The 20,983-nt window shown below is 37.3% G+C and overlaps 1 protein-coding gene across 3 annotated transcripts in view; it reads right to left on the bottom strand.

The window, feature by feature from the left end:
- The window catches only part of ARSJ (arylsulfatase family member J), a 180,922-nt gene that overhangs the window by 41,829 nt on the left and 118,110 nt on the right, over positions 1–20,983 (bottom strand). For all 3 annotated transcript variants that reach the window (XM_032444043.1, XM_032444040.1, XM_032444041.1), the window contains exon 5: positions 16,236–16,285. The gene's annotated coding sequence lies outside the window, so the exon portion shown is untranslated. The remainder of the gene's footprint in view (positions 1–16,235; positions 16,286–20,983) is intronic.

Genomic DNA, 20,983 nt, shown 5'->3' with positions numbered 1-20,983 from the left:
CAGCAAAGAATTAGAGTGAGGGCTGTGCAGCAGGGCCAGGAGACTGTGACTCAGAGGGACAGCTGTGAGCCATGGCTCCCCTCTTCCTCCTCTGTTCTACAGAGCTCCTAATTGCAGCACTAGGTTGGATCAGATAATAGGGAGCAAGGCAACAGAACGTTTTTGGGGAAATTAACAGAAATCTATATTCAAATGAGATCCATTATGAAGGGCTACAAAGATGGGGAAGGGTCTGGAGGGCAAGATGTATGAGGAGTTTGAGGCCATACATACATGAGGATGTATGAGGCCCAGAGCAGCTCATAGGGAGCAGAGGGGCAGTGCTGTGCTCCTTGGGTAAAACAGACCCAAGTGACTGTAACGTTATCCTGTGATAACACTATAACTGCATTTTCAACACATGAAAATTCCAGTCTCCTAGGTGGAGACTGTGTTTCTTCTTACCTTCCAGTCAAGGCTGTCAGTAACAAGAAAGCTTGCAGCTCAAGATGTGCATTCCACTGCTCTTCCTGGTTATGCCCGAGGCCAGAAAACTTTGTGTTTAAAGAACAGCTTTCTGAACTGTTATTTTTAGCTTGCTAACTACAAACGTAGTAAGAGCAAAGCAGACTGGCCTACACACACAGCCAATATTCTTTCTATTTGCCAGAGCAGGAAATGTAACTATGCGTTTCCTTTTACCCTGTTATTGTTTGATATATATAAATGTATTTTTGTATTATTTTTTGTACAACTGTCCTCAGCATACCTGCCTAAGAATAAAGGAGAAAAGCAGGACTTCAGTGCTCACTGCTGTGCTGAGCCAGGCGCTCATCACTAGAAATGGCATATTATAAACACGAATAAAAACTTGGTGAGTCATGGGACTTAGATCATCCCCTTTGCCTTCATTGGTGGAACCTGGTAATTAATTCACAGATGTGCTACTTGAGAATTATCAGATTCCACCCATGGCTTACTCCCTGGTTTGTGATGACATAACCAGAACTTTGCTGTTAACTTATTCTATATTTAACACAGATTTTCCCCAATTCCCTGCTGTATTTCATAGGCAAAGGTCCAGGTTCTGATCTCAGCTGCCCGCAGTGATGTAAATGACTCAATTGATCCCATTAAAGTCACTCTAAAAATTTAGAACTTGACCTTAGATATACTTCTCATAATGGTTCCTCTAATGACTGAAATAACAGAACTTCAGTGCTGGTAGTTGCCTTCCTGGAGGACCCTCCTCTTTCCCAGATACATAGGGCTCGTTACCTCAAATGAAACAGAACCAAACTCCTTAAATTCATACAGTTCCACTGAAACAACTGCTTCTGGAAACCGCAACCGGATGATATGTTGCCTAGTGTATTTCCTTAGGAAAAGGGGATATTTTAGTAGCAGCCAGGAAAAATCCCTGCTGAAAAGTATCACGCAGTTCTTAAAGACATTAAAGAGAATACAATGCTGCTTGGCTGCATCATGGCACAGTAGATATGTTGACTTACCATGTTACTTATGAAACCCAGCCTGCAAAGAAGTGGTCCTTATTGCAGTTATGTATTTACACCATCCTTTTGCAGCAAGAGCTTCTTGGTTGCAAAAGCTAAATTGAATTTTGCTTTGCCAAGGATGAGGACAAAATATTTTGTGCAGGCGGTGGAACACTTAGATCACAGGGACTTTTTTATATACAAGCTCACCTGCTACGTTTAAAATTTGTCTTGATATTTGAGTAATTAAAAAGGCCCGAATGAGAATTGGCACAAGGCAACGTAAATATAGAAATTTTAAATACAACGGGTCTTTTCAGAATAACTGAAGTTTTACAGTGGAAAAGAAACCCATGTGAAAAAGAAGCTGTTCTAGTTTAGGAGGGATAATGGCATAACCTGCTGCAAGTATTCTACCAACCGCCTGTCATTCATAAAACTACCTTTCTTTTCCAGATGACGGTAAAGTTGAAAATACAGTTTGGTCAAAAGCTTACAGTTGTACCAAAACATAATTCTATGTAATGCTTTTGGCCTCGTGTGAAATATCTGATTTCAAAGTTATGGGTGTACAGCTGCAAAAAAGCTGTCCCTTTCTAACATGAGTTTCAAAGGAGAGGGACGCTTTTGACTTGGAATAGTGAATGTCTTCAGAAGGAAGAATGCTAATGAAGTTCTTGTAAGGTTCAGGATGTTTTAAATAGTTGTTAAATACTAGAAATAGCATTTGGATGACTCATTACTTTGCAAAATACAAGCTTCAGGTCAAATAAAATACATTTTCAGCTCCCATCATTCAACCAGCTGTGCCTGACTAAAAGGGAAGTTACAACATAATTAAAGCAAATGTGTTTACACATAAGTGCTTCCTATAATTATTGTCCTGTAGTCACCTGGAGGGCAATTAGAAAAATTTATTAAAGACTTGTCTATCACCATTTTCATTCTCTATCTTCCTAGTCCAGAGATACACTTCTGTCAGTTGTTCTCCTCTGTTCTTTTGGTCTAATCTTTTCATATGTGTATAATTACAAACATTGCAGCACAACCTATATCTCCTTTGATATTTATAGTTTTGTTCTGCCTTAAAGTGTTTTAGTGGCTGCTGGCCTGTTAGGGACCTGGAAGATGTTTAGGCTGAAACTGTTGAAACTCCTGTTAAAAAAAAGATACTGGCTTCTGAGCCTCTGCAGATTTCCCCAATTATGATAAGCCTCTGTTGCCTGCAATTTCTGATGCTCCAAGCACACACTATTGCACTGTTTACTTCTGTTGTTCTTTTATACCAGGCTGACTGCTGCATGTTGAACCAACTGGATCATTTTGTTTGCACAGTGCTAGGATAACCTTCCGACTTTTGTTTCTTAGAACATTCTTCTTTTCTTTTCCAGCTACATCTACGTGGTCTTTGATACACCCATGGGACAGGAGACAGAGCTTACTGTGGTAAGCCTGGAATTATGTGCTTGCTGATTGACATGCCAGTGTGCAAGTATCGCTTGCCCCACCAGCTGCTGCTGTGGGAATGGCTCTACCCACTTTCTTTCCTGTACCTGACCGCCCATAAGAGCTAGCAGAACTTCAGACATTCTTTTCTTCTTTCATATTGAGCTCAAATTTACAAACCAGTCAAAAAAACGCTACAGGAGAGACATCCACAAATGGAATGATAATGGAAGAAAGGAACACAATGTGGTTTGTATTGCTGATGCCTGGGAAGGTGCATGATGGCTGGAATGTGATTCATTCACTTTTTTTTTTAATTTTTTTTTTTAGCATAGCTAGAGAAGGAAAAAGTGGAAACCATATTTGACAGATACTGCTTTTCAAGTTTAGTCAGTATGCAGAATAACCGGATAGCTTAGTTGAATTCTAATATTCAAGTAAAGCTGATAAACTTTAGTAGGAAATTATGTTATCTGTTACAGAAAATATGTTGGAAAAGTAGAGCAAAAGATGCTTGCTTAAGTTTTATTTGTCTTATGCCTTCTCCATTCTCACTATCCCCTATTATACCCAAAAGAACATTTCTAATAAAGATCTGATTGAACACAATAGCTCTGTATCAAACAAAAGCCCCAGTGCAAGACAAACTGTCCAGCACTGACATCTTGTTTAGTGGAAAACTAAACAATTGTACGTGAACTGAAACATAAGCTGTTTCAGTGATTTTGGTGTCACTGATGTGTAGATGCTACAAACACAGTCAACCAAAAAAGCCAGCTATGACTGGGGAGATTTGGGAACTACTAATAAACACTTCATGAGAAGGTTACTGTTTACCTGACAGAAACTGTAGAATGCAGCTTTATACCAAGAGTAGTCTCTGGAAAATGCCACAAGGAAGGTAACATGCACTAAGTTGTCACAAATGTGTCAAAGATGGTAGACATTCACAAAGACGGCTGAGCTCTAGTATATGGCAGAGCTGGAACTAGAGGCCTATCAAGGTCTGATAACAACAGTTAATAACAGATAACAACAATGTAGGCGAACTTTGATGATCCCTGTGGGTCCCTTCCAACTCAAGGTATTTGATGACTTTGTGAAGATGTCTTGGGGGATCATAACGGTGTGTATAACAGCATAAGGAACTTGTTATTAATTATATGTGTGCTTGAAAGTCTGTACTCATTTAGATTTTGGTGTGTGTGTGTATTTCTGTCCTAGCTGTGTGAAAATAATGTTGAAAACTGCATTTTAAAGACTCAGTTGGAACTATTTGAGTTGTGCTGGGCCTCATTTTTTTACTGTGTAGACTGTAACAAGCAAGCAAACAAAAAATCACAGTAGTTTGCTGGATTCATGTTAAGCTTGATTATAGGATAAGGCTAAAAAAAATGCTTTATTTTACATAGATAAAAATATTAAGCAGAGCAAAGCATTAGCTGTTGCCTATGTTTACATTGACTTTGTGCTAACAGAATATACTGCCAACCAGTAATACCTGTATGGAATGTGAACTATGCCATTTCCAAAAGCTTAAAAGCAATAATTCTTCTTTACTTTAGACTTGTACTCACATAAGCATAGGTCTCACAGCTTCACACCAGTCTGAAGTATTTTGCCTTCCAACTTCATAATACTGACAATACAGCGGCTATTATGGTTAGTTGGTGTTTTACTTTTCTCAATCAATCATTTGTTATGAATAATGGTGCATGTGCCTTTTTTTGATGTAGGCATATTTTCCACTTGGATCTAGGTTGAAACCACTAATATTTCAAACGTAATACAGCAGCTATACCAGTAAATGATGTCTAACCACTTTTGAATTGATTTAGATCCAAGTCTGGAGTTCTAATCAAAAACCTTAATACAACACTGCAAATCATTTTACTAAAGAAATAACTAATTTGGCAGAAAATAAAGTGTTGCTAAGTAACTAAATGATAATGAAGAAAAAGAACGTACTCATCAAATTATATATCAAACTTGTTCATATTTAGGGAATTCAGTGTAATACTGTCATTACAAAGGTAACATCTGTAAGATGCAGAGTGTTCTCAACACTAGTACAATTGAAAGTTGTCGATTAAGTTTCATTAGTAATTAAACGCATAAAATATGACCTCTTAGATTCTGCAGAGGGCAATAAGTTCCAGACGAAATGCTGTATAAGAGCATGTTATGCAAATTAGAGCCTCGAGGTGCAATTACAGTGTAAGTAAGAACAATGAGCTTAAATTTCACAGGTAGGGGTTTATCACTTCCTCTGAGAATTCATGGGAATTCCAAAAGTTAGCAATAGCTCCATACATTAAACAGGATGTCGGCTGGGCCCGGATGACTGCCAGCATTTATGAAAACATACCATCCTGCCATCCCTTGCATTTCCAATCTGAAAATGTCATAACCTAAGAGTTTTCTCAGAACCCTTCCTAGTGTTCTGCATTGGTAACACCATGCATACCACTGCTCAGATTAAGTTAAAACCTAGCACTGTCCCATACTTGCATACAAACACCCTCTCCATAGATTCTCTCTTCCTAACAGCCCCCCAGTTCCTGTCAAGCATGTTTAATGACTCCCATCAGGCCGTCTTTTCAATTACACTCATGCATTTTGAAATGTCCCCACAAGTAATCAAACACTGAGGGAAAGGGGAAACTTAAACCTTATTTCAAGATCACAAAAAAACCACATACACACAAAAACAAACAAAAAAACCCCCAACCAACCAATCAAACAAAAAACACCAATCCAAACAGATTTCCTTTGCTATAAAAACAAACACAAGGCTCATCAAGTGGTCTGTTATTTTGCCCTGCAACCTCATCACTGATCAGTTCCTATCTGTCCTCATTAACTGTTCATTCCTTCACACTCTTTCTGAGCAAACTGCATTGCACAAGATTCATTTATACACTGGCCTGTTCCTGTGAGAGAACTTTAGACAGACACAGTCCTGCAATAAAATCAAGCTGCTCTCCCAGGTGAGTTTGCATTTCCTTCACCGCAGATAGGGAGTAATTGAAATGAAATCCTCATGTCTCCTTGCCTTCCATTTGGGATGAATTACCCATGCAGATGCTTCATTGCCAGTACTGACAGTATCATTAAGCTTACTTCCACCAGGGACACATCTTTTTATAGACTGAACAGTAATACTTTTATACTACCTAATGAGTTTTGCGGTGTTACATGTTACATAGGGAAGCAAATACCTATCCTGTGCAGAAAAAGTAATGGGCAGAGCATTCAAAGCACGCATTGTTAAAGGTCTGTATATGTTTCTAAAAGCAAAAGAAATGGTTGCCCTAGAGAAGTCTTCACAAGATAGATATGTCTTAATTATTTTCCATTTCCTTAGAGCTTACAGTGTGTACTTGCCGTTGTGTCAGATCGCAGAAAAGCTGGAATTTTGTGCAGGTATCTTTGTGTGAGCAGATGTAGGCATACTGACAACTACAGGTAGATTCCCAAATGTAATTGCTGAAAAAAATCATTTCCTTAGCACTGTGCAACCAAAACCACTCTATTGCACCGTGCCTACAGACACTAGGAGATGTTTTGCTAAGGATGATTGATTAGTCTAGCCCAGAAAAAATCTGAATTAGAATCCACTGAGGTCTGACCCTTTTGGTCCTCTCACTGGTGACATGTGGAGAAAGCCCCTGGAGCTACACAAGCCACAGTAGTTTCATGATTCTGCAGTTGCTCATACATATATTTGCACATAAATATATTAAAACAAACAAACAAACAAAAAAACCACAACCACAGGGGTAGAAAATAGTCATTTTTATAGATTCTTTGTTGCTCTTTTATTCCTTGCGTTTTTCATTCACTCTGTATGGTCAGTATCTCATGCAACCACAACCACACAAACCTGTGGACATAGAAATGGCAGTGGTCTAAACTAGCACTACAAAACCTTTATAAATCAAGAACATACACTCTGTTTTGTGCAGCAGAATTGTGTGAAACATAAGATTCAAGAAGGAACATCAAAACTTATTTGTCTGACATGTAGAAACGTATACTTAAAAGGGTATTAAAGCTGTATCCACATTGGTTCTGGAAAGAGAGAGATTAATCTATAGAATCTCTACCACTGTGTGAAATTCATTCTAATATTGTGTCTGATGTAAACAATAACATGTATTCATGGACACTGGTATTGTTGCCACAACTCTATGCCTTCAGATCATGGGTCAATCATCTAATTTTCATGGGATTTTAAATTATATTTCTTTAATACATTTTGGATTCTAACTGTTTTCTGAATTTTTAATTTGTAATCTATTTTCTTGTTTCCTTTGTTTTTTCAAAGAAAAAAAAAAAAGAGAGATCAAATATAATCTGCTTTTACCATGAATGGCCTCAATTCATGTTTCCTTTTTCTTTCACAATGAAATTTGTGTCCAGAAATGTATTTTCAGACTCTGATATGCCTAAGCAAAGAGCATAGTATTTACCTGCTTTTCACCCTTCTTTTGCATTCCCATCTGCAGAGCTTTGTTAGTACAAGCACTGACCAGAAGCAAAATCCAAAGATGACAGCCAATATTAATAATAAAAATAGACATCTGTTTTGCATAGAAGCAAAACATGAGGTTTAGAAAAATCAAACAACAGACAGAAGAAGTATCGTGTGATTCACCAAGCAACGTGTCACTGAGTTAAAGAAGGCAGAGCAAAACCATCAATAATGAATATACACTTGCTACAAAACAGATTTTGATTTTACTGGCAGAATACATTTATTTTAAATATTAATTTAATTCATTTAAATATTTTAAATGAATATTTGGGTGCTCAAATCATCTGTAAAAATAATGGTCTGTATGTAAGCAAACCACGCCAGTTGCTTACTGGAAAGCAAAGAGGCCTGTGTTTGCTTACAATACAGACTGTCATGGATTGAAGACTGACTTGGCAACTGTATAAATGTGACTTGAAAATGAGATTGTTTGTTATGGCAGAAACCTAGAGCTGAAAACTTAGGATGTCTCTATCTCAACTGCATGCCTTGCAACCAATATCACTTGTCACACTGACACTTAACCACACTGATGGAGACATTCATTTAAATTTATTAAATTTACTGTACTAAGTGGGTTTAATCTCTTAGTTAAAGCAGACCTCTCACAGTTATTAACAGTACATACAAATTCTTTAGTTCTATTCTTAAATGCCTCATTTTAAACACACCAAACGATACCCCATTGTTGCTTGCACCATTTCCATGGATACGGTAACTTGGATATGTCTCGTGGCATGAAACTGGAAATTTAATTTACTTTCCAGTTTTTTTTTTTTTACTTTTATTTTACTTTTAGTACAACTAATATTGTAGTTATATTAGTTCTTAAGCAGGCAGTACAGTACTGATCAAATTTGACCTGAAGCCTTGATTCAAGTGTACTGTTACCAGTGTACAGCATAATATTCAGAGAGTACCATGGGTAAAATCTGGGGGGTAAAAATCTTGAAGTGTGAAAGGTTGGGCCTAACTCATAGCAACAAGTAATACACTACCAGCGGGCTCCTGCATCACTTAACATATTGCTGCTGAGAGTTTGCATGTGTAGCTCCTACGATTTCTAAAGTACAAGGCTTTCTATTCACCTGTTTTATTGCCAACAGTTTCCAAAGTCCATTCACAGAATTCTAATAAGTCACACACAGGTAGATAGGCATCTGCTTTAGGGATTCACGAGAAAATTCAGTCACTTGTGAATGTCGAAACAGATTAGCTAAACTCTGTAAGGTCACTTGTAGGCCAAGTTAAAACAACCTTAATTTCATTTAGATTGCTCCAAGACTGTTAAGATGTATACCAACCTGAACACTGCCAAGATACCCTCATGTAATTTGTTTCTAATTGTTTGTAGTAGAGATGCTGTCTCTGCTTTTTCTCCCACGTAGTCTGTTTACAACAGGTAATTATGCTGACTTGGCGAGTTGTACTAGTTTAGCAAAAAAACAATCATAGACAGACTTTCAAATTAGAAGTGATAGGACCTCAAACATTTTCTGCCACAAATTCCCTTTGAGTCATTTCCATGCCTTCTAAAGAGTCATTATTCACCAATTAGGCTCCTGGAAACCTGTAATTTGCCTAACACAATTAAGAAATGCAAATCCAGAAAAGCTATGATGCGTAAAGCGGTGTATTATGAATGTAGAGTGATTAATTTGACAAAGGTTTTGTCAGGCAATAACATTTAGGACAAATTTGCAATCTCAGTTTTATGTTTTTTCATAGTCTGTTTATCTGAGTCACAGCCAATTACACTTTATGAACAGTCTGTTTTTCCTGATGCTCAGAATAAGCAGTAAGAACCCAGCTTCTCATAGGATGTGGTATCAGCTAGAAAGGTGCCCTCTTCACTGAGATTTCACTAAAACTGACATTATTCCTCTGACTTTCCCAACTGCAATGTCACAGATTCAGTTATTTCACCTTTTGGAGAGTCCAGTGAGGTCATTATCAAATTTGTTTTATATTTATGGTGTTTTTCTCACGTTTTACATTTTAAATGTTTCTGTTGATGTTTCCTTTTTATTATTTGCTGGCTGTTTGCCTTTGAGAAGGCTGAACATGGTTTTGTAATCAGACAAAGTTAAGGGCAGCAGGTAGGGAAGAAGCACTCAATAAAGCCAGACTCACTAAAGTAACAACAGTCCCAGTATTTTCTGTGTTAATGTGGTTAGTTCTTTGGAAATTACTGCATGACACATTCTGCTTCAAGCAATTAGTTTGCTTTTTATTAAATTGCCCTGATCATAGACACTTGCTGAACAACATATTTCTTTTGTTAGAGAAATTCTTCAGAAAGAAAATATAATCCAACAGTGATGCAAATTGCTCTGATACAAAGTACTGAACTGATTTCGGTATATCTAAAAACATTGCACCAGTTTATGGATATGAAAACTAAGTAGACACACACTTGCTGGATGCTTTTAGACTAAGTTCAGGATGGTTTATTTTCACTAAACACTGTGAGCAGTAAGTACAGCTCCTTACAGGCTGAACTACATTCTGGGAAGTCTTTTCATGCTAAGATAGAAAAAAAGTCAACCAAAAGGTAAACCTGGGGGAAAAATCCAACTAGCATTCCTGATTTTAAATGTTGGTATTCCTACTTCTAAAGAAAGGAAAGTAAAAACAAACATTCATATGAACAACTGAGAGAAATCTGCTGACAAAAGAATGCATTCAGCAACAGCCAGTTAGATATTATATCTGTGGAGTGACAAGAACTGTACAGTAAGTACAATGATATATAAAATGGAGTGATTTTGTTAATACTTTTTTTTCATTGGACTATGCATGGCCAAATGACAGTGATGCACTGGACAGAGTCTTTCTCACTTACATAACAAAAGTTTTAGGAACTAGATTTTTCCTTATGCTAGAAAAGGTAATAAAGAGCCATCATGGGATATGAATTTCTTACTGATCTTGAACAATTTGTTTTCTATTTTTGCATTTCTCAAGTGGTGGTGTTTTATGTCCATAAGATGCATTATGTGGTTTATGATTAAGACATGTCACAAATCCATTAGCTTGCATGACAAACAAATTATTTGCGAATTACTATAGTGAAGATTATGAGCAGAATTTGCTCTATCATTTCAGCATATCTTAACTGCTAAATGTTTTACGGAAATATCAAATTCAGTGAAGAAAAACAACTTTATGATCATCATTAGCACAGGCTGGAAATAACATGCAATTTTGTGGAAATTTCTGCAGGTATGGAAATCTGTTACAACTTATATGCAATATAATATACAAATGCAACCTCTCCAGTACACCTCCTACAAAGAGGAAAGCAGGAATGCAGAAACACTGATGTAATCAGAAAACACATTTCTGGTTTGCAGGCACATAGCAAAGTCATGTAGATCAGTATGTGTGTAACCCGAGGATACATCTGTTGGCATAATAAGGATTTTCACAGTGTAGAAGAGATGCCTTAAGGCAAATGGCAGCACCCTCTCCTTGCTGGCTCCTAACAGTAGCTGTGAGCATCATGAGATGGAATCTGCATGATCACAATAGTAGGAGCTGGGAGGTACCTCAGGGGATCATTAAGTTCAACCCCTCCTGCTAAAGCATGTCCCCTGCAGCAAGTTGCATCAGTAGGTTATAGCAGTGTATCCCTTTACTGTACACTGACTGCAACCCTGGTCCTGCAAACGCATATGTACACGCTTAAAATTGCTACCATAAGTGGGCCCACTACTTGCACAGGACAAGTAAAACACAGCCACAATTACTGTTGGAAGCAGAAATTATGCCTGTTTAGGGTTACCACAGAATTGCCAGTGAGTTAGAAATGGGACAGCTTGAGAGAGCTTGGGCTCTTCAGCCTGGAGAAGGTCCAAGAAGACTTTACAATGGTCCTCAGAACCTGAAGGGGGCCAACAGGAAAGCTGGGGAGGGACTTTTTATAGTGGCAGGCAGGTAGTGAAAGGATGAGAGGAAATGGTTTTAAAATGGAAGAGGGTAGATTTAGACTAGTCATCAGGAAGAAATTCTTTACTGTGATGGTTCTGAGACACTGGAAATGGTTACCCAGTGAGGCTGTGAAAGCCCCCTCTCTGGAAGCATTCAAGGCCAGACTGGATGGGGCTTTGGGCAATCCGGTCTATAGGGAGCTGCCTGTAGCAGGGGAGTTGGAACTACATGATTTTAAAGGTCTCTTCCAACCCAAACCATTCTATGATTCCTGTTCAATTATGGGACGGGCCATGACATGTTAAAACAATGTAAGCTTGTGTCACCATTATCCTAATGTATATAATTTTGACCATCACAGAAAACATGCAAAGGCAACACCAAAACTCCCACACTCAACTGCATATGGAAGAAATCTTAGACATTTCCTCATTTCTAAATATTTTAGGACTGAAATAATGACTGGAAGCAATTGGTATCACAATGAAAAAAGAGCAAATTTGGCACACAATCCAATGCTCAAACAGGTGTGCAAACCAAAAGGAAGAAGACAAAAATAGCAGTTTCCCTAGCCAGATGTTGTATCCACAGACAAAAAGGATAACACGGGGACTAGACAAAATTTTATGGAAAATCTGTGTCTAATAAAAGAAAAGAACTATAAGAATGCCCAAATGCTAGGAAAGTACTATAGCAAAGGTAAAACACAGGCTTAATGACTACACAGGGAGAAGAAACAGATCAATTATAAAGGAAAGTAAGTTCTGAGCTGATACAGTTCATTTTCTGGAAACAATGAGAGCTTTTTACTTTGCCAGATCAATTAGTAAATGAATACAGAATAGCAGAGTTTCCCAGGCCTTTAGGGAAGAATTAGTGGCACCAGCTGGTACTGACATTTGCTAAAAACTGGTTGGGGATTCTGCTAGAAATGTATGTAATCACTTTCCATTTTCAAGAGATAATTTTCAAGTGAAATAAACGAAACTCATAGATGTCAAGCATTATACCCATTGTGTCATTCTTTTCTGTATATTTAATACACTGCATCAGACTCAGTGGGCTCCAATGAGCCTTACAGACCTGCAGTTTGTCACGGGTGGGTGACAGCATGGGGACCACTGACCTGAAGAACATTATCTGAAGAAGGCACATTGCTTTATTTTTTTTTATTAGAGCTGCCATACCGCTCTGAAACAATCATAGAGCCAGTCATTGCATCACTTTGAGATGGCAAAGCACTTCTTGAGCTGTTTTCTGAAGCCCTCTGTTTTATTTGGAAAGAGGAGTCTGGAACGCTTAAAATCCAATTGCCCTTTCCTTTCAACAAACCTAACCAGTATTCAGATCTTTTTGGAAAAAGAAGTCTTAGGTAGCTCTGCCAGTTCTGTACATTTAAAACCATGTTCAGGCTCAAATTGAAGTTTCAAAGCACACGTAAGGAAGGTAACTGCTGGAAAGGGAGTCCCAATTAGAACAGGAGCAATGAGATCTCCAGAAACAAGTAGGGAGAGAAGCTGGAAGGTTCATTGGGCACCATCCAGAAACAGCAAATTCTCCTTTCAATTGCAATAATTCCCAAGTACTTTGTGGGGTTAGTTCTCCCGACATAATTTCTTCCCATAGATTTCAAATTTCCTTCTTACTTCAATCTGCAAAGGCCCTCATACCGAGCAGCTGTATCACCATGCTTTCAGAAAGTCTCTGCTTCTTGGCAGCATTAGCAACCCGTATTTCTGGGTAGGAGATAAATCACCAATCTACCCTTGCTCCTAAAATTTCCTTCCTTACTGGGGTATCTATACTCAGCTTCACGCTTCCCTGAACGTAAGGAGAAATAAAAGGGGTCTTCTGTTCTTTCTGGTGGTTAACCTTGGAAGCAGAAATCCACAAGAAACAAGTCAACGATAATTTTTCTCTTGAAAGTGGTCACTTGGTAGCAGCATTTCCCCATGAACAAGGAGGAAGCTTGGGCCTCCACCTTTTTCTTAATTTAAAAAGAAAGCGAAGATGAATATATAAGCATTAAAAAAATCTAGAAAAAGGAACTATTAAATAAATGACAAAATGTGGAGACTATGCTGCATGTATTTTACTATTACACTGAGTGTGTGAAGGACTTAACTCACTTTGCAAACAGCATTTGAGGAGCTTTGCCCCCAGATTTCTGTCATTCCACAGGTCAATGCATGTGAGAGGGTGCATGAATGAGAACATGCATGCAGGTACTGTACTAACACACTGCTTCAGCGTGACACACAATTGCCAAGGAAACATGGTGGGAGTTTTTGTTTGTTTTTGTTTTGCTTTGCTTTTACCAGGACTGAGAAGAGCACAGGCAACAAATGAGTCCAAGAGGCAGATCTGGCTGCACAAGATATAGAAACTGTCATGTATTATTAATTCATTTTAAATGAAATACCTCTACCACCAAAGGAAAGAAATGAAAAAATACATAAAACAAAAACTAATCAACATCTTTCCTAAATGAGGACACACAGACATTAGCAGAGGAAGCAAACAGCTCCATGTACTGCGACCTAACTTTGCAGTTTACAGCCCTTAAGTTCAGGTCCCTGAGGAGCTTGTCATTCCTTTGGAAGCACACTGACTCACACAGCGAGAAGAGAGCTGGAGAAAATGACTGACTTTGTGGTGAGGGCACAAGACCCCTCCTTCTTTCTAAGCTCATTTTTGTCACTTGCCTTTATGTTACACAGAGGCTCAACTGTACTCAGGCAGAGGAGGGAGTGCAAACCAGGTAGCTCTTGTCCTGTTCAAGACCCAGAACTCCCAGATCATGTTAGGATTTAAAAAAATCTCTTCCTCCATTTCAGCTACAATAGAACAAGCTCTGAGGCCTAACTTGGATATACTTTACAATATTGACAGCCTGCTCCAAGATGACTAGCTCCAAGAAACGAGTATGGTTCTCATAGTTCTTCGAGTACGTTTTTAGGACAACAACAAAGTTCAATGACATAATGTGGAATAAAAACTCCCCCAGTGAACCAGTAGGCATCTTTGAACACAGCCTTACAAGCAAATCATCATACCCCAATCCCAGGCTTCATTCTCATGTTACAAATAGTATTGTGACAATTCCCCACTTTCCCCCAGACTTGTTTTTTGACTTAGGTTCCTCTGCAGCTTTCCACTGACAGTTCAAAAGACTGCATTGTGAATGGTTTAAAGAAGTTTTGGGGACGGAAATATAGATTTTAAATCAGCTCAGCTCATCTATATCATGAGAAGAGCCTGCAGACAAATTAGATAGTGTTGGCACAAGCTGGAAGTAGTGAATTGTGGCTTGAGGGCACACTGCCATGAAGCCCAATTGCTGCCAAACTCTGGGCATTGTGAAAGCATGGCCTCAGCTAATAGAAATCAATGAGTGTAAATTCAGCTGTCAGCCACTGAAACTGCTGCACCTCTTTTCTCAGATAGCACCACAATTTAATTAAGTGTTGATGTGTTGCTGGTGGAAGCCTCTCAGCAGTATTGCTTCCGAATAAGTCATTCCCGTTTAAAGAGGGTATGGGAACAGAGGCCTCTCCCATAGTAGAGAAATAGTTTGGAACTGAATTTGCATTCCACTTATCATCGTTTTCATAGTAGCTAGGTTTGAACTCAAAACAACAACAACAAAAATTACATCGCAAATGACATTCGTATAACTCACTAAGGGCGATTACAAAACCAGTAGGGAAACTATTACCTAATTTCAGTTATTCTGGGGACATTAATTTGTTTTGCCTTTGTTTTTCAGGTTTATAAAAGGACATATATGCCTTGGTCTTTGCTTGCTATGTATTAGATAGCATCCAGTTGGCAGAGACAAACCAGTACACTGTTCCTATAGGAAACATGTTTTTTTCAGGTTAAAATTGCTGTGTTTTATGTTTCAGAAAGCCTTTGAAGGAGATTTAAAGTCACAGTAAACAAAACAAGATGCAAATGTACAGCTATTTGACTGTATTTTTTTCTACCAAAAAAATAATTATAGGAGAAACCACACTCTTCTCTTTGCATGTATCTTGGAGTCTTTATGGTATCAGATGCAGGCCAAATGAACATAATGGCAATCAGATTTCTTCTGAATGAGATCATTTTCTGTTCCTCTATAGACATTTACACGCCATCCACAGAATTTAGCCATGACATTTCAGATAAAATTACAACTTCCCCGTCCTTAGCATCTTCTCAATTTCTTTTTTGAATCAGCTCTGGGAGGACAGCCGTAGCATTGCAGAATAGCTAACAGACTTTATGGATTCTGGCCAAAGTGCTATTTTTTTAATTGCATTTTGCTAAGTTCTGCATGCATTTCACTTGTAAACTTGCTACATAGCTTGGAGTTTAGGAGTCATTTTTGTAAGAGTACTAAATGGTACAGTTATTCTTGCCTTTGAGGAAATTCAGGCAGTTCTATTTGGAAACAAGAATTAAGGTAGTGCAAGAATTCTGTTTAAAAATGAACCTCATTCCCTGAGAACAGAAGAAAAAATATCAGCACAAGTTCTTCGGACATGTATTAGTTAAGCCTTCCTATTGATAGGCTGTTTTCAAATAAGAAAATACATCAGTTCATATGATCTATGACACCTGGTGACAAAATTGCATATTAACGGTGACTGTTCTGGTACGTGTTTTATGAGACATCCTAATTGTACCAAGAACCACTCCTTCTGCATAGGAAACCAAAGATATATTCATTTTCTGCAAGTGTAAATTAGTTCAAGCAGCAATTAAAGAAAATTTTAAAAAGAGGCATTATCAACAAAGGTATTCTGATTAAGAAAATGGAGGAAGGTTATCAGACTGATCCCCTAGTAACATACCTTACATGATTTCTTTCCTCATTAGGAAACACTGTCCTCTTTTCACATTTCTGTAAACAGAAGCAAACATTCAGTGTGGACCAAACAAAAAATAAATAAATTTAAAACTACTGTTACTTTTATTAAAATACACAAAGCACTTAGAAATTAAATTAATTATTAGTTAAACTCAGTTTATCTTTTTAGCTCATGGAATCTTCTACTGAACTGAACATTAGATTACATTAATGGGAAAAAGGGGCTCCACAAGAGCAGATATAGCACAGACTAAAGCCAGGAGCTATGAACTTCCCTCTAAGCAGAGTGTTATCTGTGACTTTAGATAAGACATTTAGCTCTCATTATCTTATCACTCCCACTTGTGAAGCACTGACCTGCCCCACAGGTGCCGTGAGGCTCAGTGTTCGTTAGAAATACTGAAATTTTCAACTGAAAGGCACTACTAAAAATATTTTTGTTTCCATAGTAACAGACTGTGAAATACAATAGTATGGCTCTTTGCAGGATATTGCCAAAAGATCACAGACGAGAAATTCTTACTTCAAGCCGTGTAGCTGCAATAGAGCAAAGCATTCACAAAAGCCATCGCTATTCATATAATCAAAGCTTGTTCTGCTTTGTACCAATGTGCAAATCTCTTTATTCTCTGAGCTCAAAATTCCAAACACAAACTTTTCACAATCAAATAACAATAACAACAGTTTCCAATGCAGTACATTACATCTTACATATCCTTAGGTTTCATACTAGTTACCAAAATGCTTTACAATGGATTAATTTTAATAGGACTCCAAGTTCATTTACAGCCATATAAATATTTAAACTTCAACTATATCAACAGTATATTAAAAACACAGTCAGGCTGCCCCAGCTTACTTCAATAACATTATTATTGCTTGAGGTAAAAGATTTCTGAAACATATCCTTAGAGATACTACAGATAGGCTTTGAAATTTATAACCAGGGTCCTACATTAAAGTTGAATTTTAAAACTGCTGAACACTCTCTAGCTCTTGAGGCTACAGAGATAGAGAGCTGGGATTTATTGGGAATTCCTAAGGAAAATGTCATTATTGGAATCAGAGCTTTATCGTCTGACAGCCTGAATCTAACTTTCAATCATATTCTTCAAGTTCTTTCCATAAAAATCAAAACGATACTAGGAAGTCTACCTTTCTGGCTTTCATGAGAACTATGCTTGCTTTTTATCTCTGCCTAACATGAATAAGCATTGTTGTTGAGATATTATTTCTGAGTGAATAACCTAACTGGAAGAGAATTCAAGGAAGCTGGCTCCTAGTTCTTTGCTCTATGTTATCCCATTTTCATATTTAAAACTGGTCAGTCTGCCAAGGTTTCATATAAAAATGAATCAAGGTAAAGTGTAACCAAATGAGAACATTTCTCGAGAGTTTATATTATTCTAAAGATTAAAACAAGAGACCACTTGAATAAAAGTCAATCAACTGTTTATTCTTTGTGGGAATGACTACATGTAGAAAGATATTCAGTTTACAATATTGTTAGTTTGGCTGGAATTGAGTAACTGTGGGCCAGTATGCCTTGTTCAACTATTCAAGAAATAACATTCAGCAAAGTCTTTCTACAAATATCTAATTGACATCTCATGCTAATGGATTAAATCAGCCTCAAACACTCATTTAGTTGCCAAATTGTTTGAAGTACAGTAGAACTCAGAGACACTGCCAGGGAGAAAATGTGGTTTAGCAAAAGAAAAAAAACAACACATAGGACTTGAGGTCTAAAAATAGCAGGAGCATTGTACTGGAAAAAAATGATAGTTTTCAATTAAGAATTGAGTCTTTATCACAGCTGAGATTTATAACAGTATGAAAGCTCACTGGCTATGCTGACAAAAAGGGAGGTTAATGCCTCCTTCTCCTGATGAAAAATCTAGATCCAATTATTTTGGCTATTTTGTCAGGTCAAAAGTTCTGCTATTCAGTATCTGAAGGTCAAAGCCAAAGCCCACAGCTGAGTTCTCCCTCAAAAATGGGTGCATTTCCAAAATGATCTAGCTATTCACAACAAAATTCCAGCTTTGAAACATCAGAGAAAATGAGGAAAGACCTGAAATCAATGGGTGCTTGAAAAATGTAGGGTTTTGTAATTAAAAACCAATTACAGTATAAAGGCATACAAAAAAAGGTATTCTATAGGGTCAGCAAGTACATACCTGTAATCTGGTATTAACATACACTCTTTGCTCTTGAAAAATACTGTCTCCATCAGTTGTTCCACTATAATTTCAAGTAATTTACATTCACCAGAGCACTTAATCATGTGATTTCAATGGGATGTAAGCACATACTTAAAGTTAAGCCCATGTAAGTCCTTTGGTGGAAAGGGATAAACTTAAGCATATGCTTAAATGCTTATTGAATTGTGACCTACACTCCTTTGGCATTCTGCCCATTCTGCTGAGTTAATTTCACAGTTTGTTTCCTTCATCTACAAGTGATTCAGTGCTTATCTGTGCTATAATACCTCCCACCACTTAACTAGGCAATACCAACATCAGGTCTAAAAACTGACTAAAATAGTAAGTTGATGCTTTAAGAGCTTTTCAAACTTGACATCACCTAATTGAAGCAGAACTACAACAGAGAATATTTATATATATATTCTGTATATACGTGTGTATATATATATATATATATGTTCTGTAAAACAAGGATTATCAATGATCACATATCAATAATCACACTATGCCTTCCATTCCTTCCACACTAATTACAAATTCTACTCTTCTGTCTGACAATAAGAAAGATTTCTCTCCACATCAGACCTGAATTAATCTCTGATCTACCAAAGCAAGCACAAGTCTGAAGGTTGTGAAGGACCACATCTTCCTGATTGTAATGCTGGAGCCAGTGGGTAAAATTTGGCAGTAGATTGGACTGCAATAAGAGCTCTTAATCATAAAAACAATAGAGTTAGTTAATTTTTATCTGACTCCATTCTCTGCAACAATTAACTATCAGAGCTTGAACCATACTAATTACAATTCAAAGACAAGAATCTCAAACTTTTAAATTGAAAAACAGCCCAGAAGTGAATAAGAAATTAAGATGCACTCATTGTAAACATGCAAAAGAAAGGAAAGAAAGCATTCTTAGGGATGTTAAAGAACCTTCAACACAGTAAAATAAAAACTAAAAGAGCAAAATATTTTAGAAAAAGAGTGAAAGTATAATTTGAGTAATTGCAGCAAACAGCTAAAAACACAGCGTCTTGGAAAATTGTGCTCACAAACATATTAAGAGCATTCTAAATGTTGCTCAACAGATCTTTCATAGACTAAAGAAATACAAAGGCAAATAAATCCATTTTAAAATACTTCTATTAGAAGTTTCCAGCCTAGATTGAGTTTTAATTAATACATTTTAAACTCTTCAAAACAGCAATTTTTATAATGGAAGGGCTGTTCAGTGATGAGAACCATACCACCTGAGTTTCCTCTCTTGCTGAAGAAATTAGCAATGATCTCAAGTAGAATTGTGGTAAATACAAAAATAAAAAAAAAAAATCAGGAACTCTTCAAAATGTATCTTGAAGAAAAGAACTTATGAGTGGCAAATCAGAGTAGATTATAAAGCACAATATAAAATAGCACACAAAATAGACGTTTGCCAGTATCACGGGATATAGCAGAAAGAACTTCACTCTTCCCCAAGGCAGAGCTTCATAATACGTGTGCTTTGAAGGAAATTTCATTTGAAAGCAGTAAAGCTATCCTAAAGAAAAGTAGTAATAGGTGATGGCCAAGCCAAAGGAAGAGGGAATGTTATCCTTCACCCGTCTTTTCAGCAGGATGCTGCGTGATATCAACCAGAAATCAGTTCCCTGGAAATTTTCTAGGATGACTATTACTCTCACAATCTCAGCACGCATCTCTAGGCTTCCTACAATTGGTTGTAAAAACCAACATTTGGTTGTAAAATAGGAACACCAAGTATTGCCTCCAAGCTTTCATCTGGTGGTCTGTGCTTACATAATCAGTTTCTGCATTTCTTATGAAACACAATGCATGACCATTTTGGGATGGATCTTTTATTAAAAAAAATAAAATGCTTTAAAAATTGTTTTTAAACTGTTCTATTATGTTCATAAGTACTCCTTGAAGAAATGACTGGGTCACGTGGTTTCTTCTGTGAGTAAAAGACTGCTCCTTCCTCAGGTGGGCTAACAGAGCCTGCTTGGGAAGACAAGATTCAAGAAGCCACCAGGTAAATGAGTCACAACAGGAAGCAAAAAACTGACAGAAAATCTCCTAGGGACATCTGCACATACTGTTGCCAGTCAGAAGATGTCTGAGTCAACTGAAATCAAATCTACAAGCTGAGACTCATCTAGAAAGGCATGGTAGGCAGGGAGAGACTCGTGTATAAATTGCTTTTGTTTTTGCCGCATTTGTTTTAAAGGCCTATTTTAAATTGGATCTATCTTTAATTTTACTCACTCTGAGATTTATTTCCCACAATGTCTTGGGTGACAGTAGGAATAAAAACTAATACAGGGAAACAGAGATTTTCATTATTACCGTATTCCCAGAATCCACAATGGTGTCAGTTTTCAGAAAAGCAACTGAGTGACTGAATGGAAACTGAGAATTTCTTAGAAACCTAGGACAAGAGTTAAGCAAATAAACAAATGTTGTAGACTAGCATATTAAAACTGGTGCCAAAATAAACCCAGACAAATACTGTAGTAATTCAGGTTCTGGA

The sequence above is a fragment of the Coturnix japonica genome, chromosome 4, assembly GCF_001577835.2.
Source record: "Coturnix japonica isolate 7356 chromosome 4, Coturnix japonica 2.1, whole genome shotgun sequence".
In the NCBI taxonomy this organism is placed as follows: domain Eukaryota; kingdom Metazoa; phylum Chordata; class Aves; order Galliformes; family Phasianidae; genus Coturnix; species Coturnix japonica.
The sequence above is the reverse complement of the archived record's forward strand: the minus strand, read 5'-3'. Positions and strand labels throughout refer to the sequence as shown.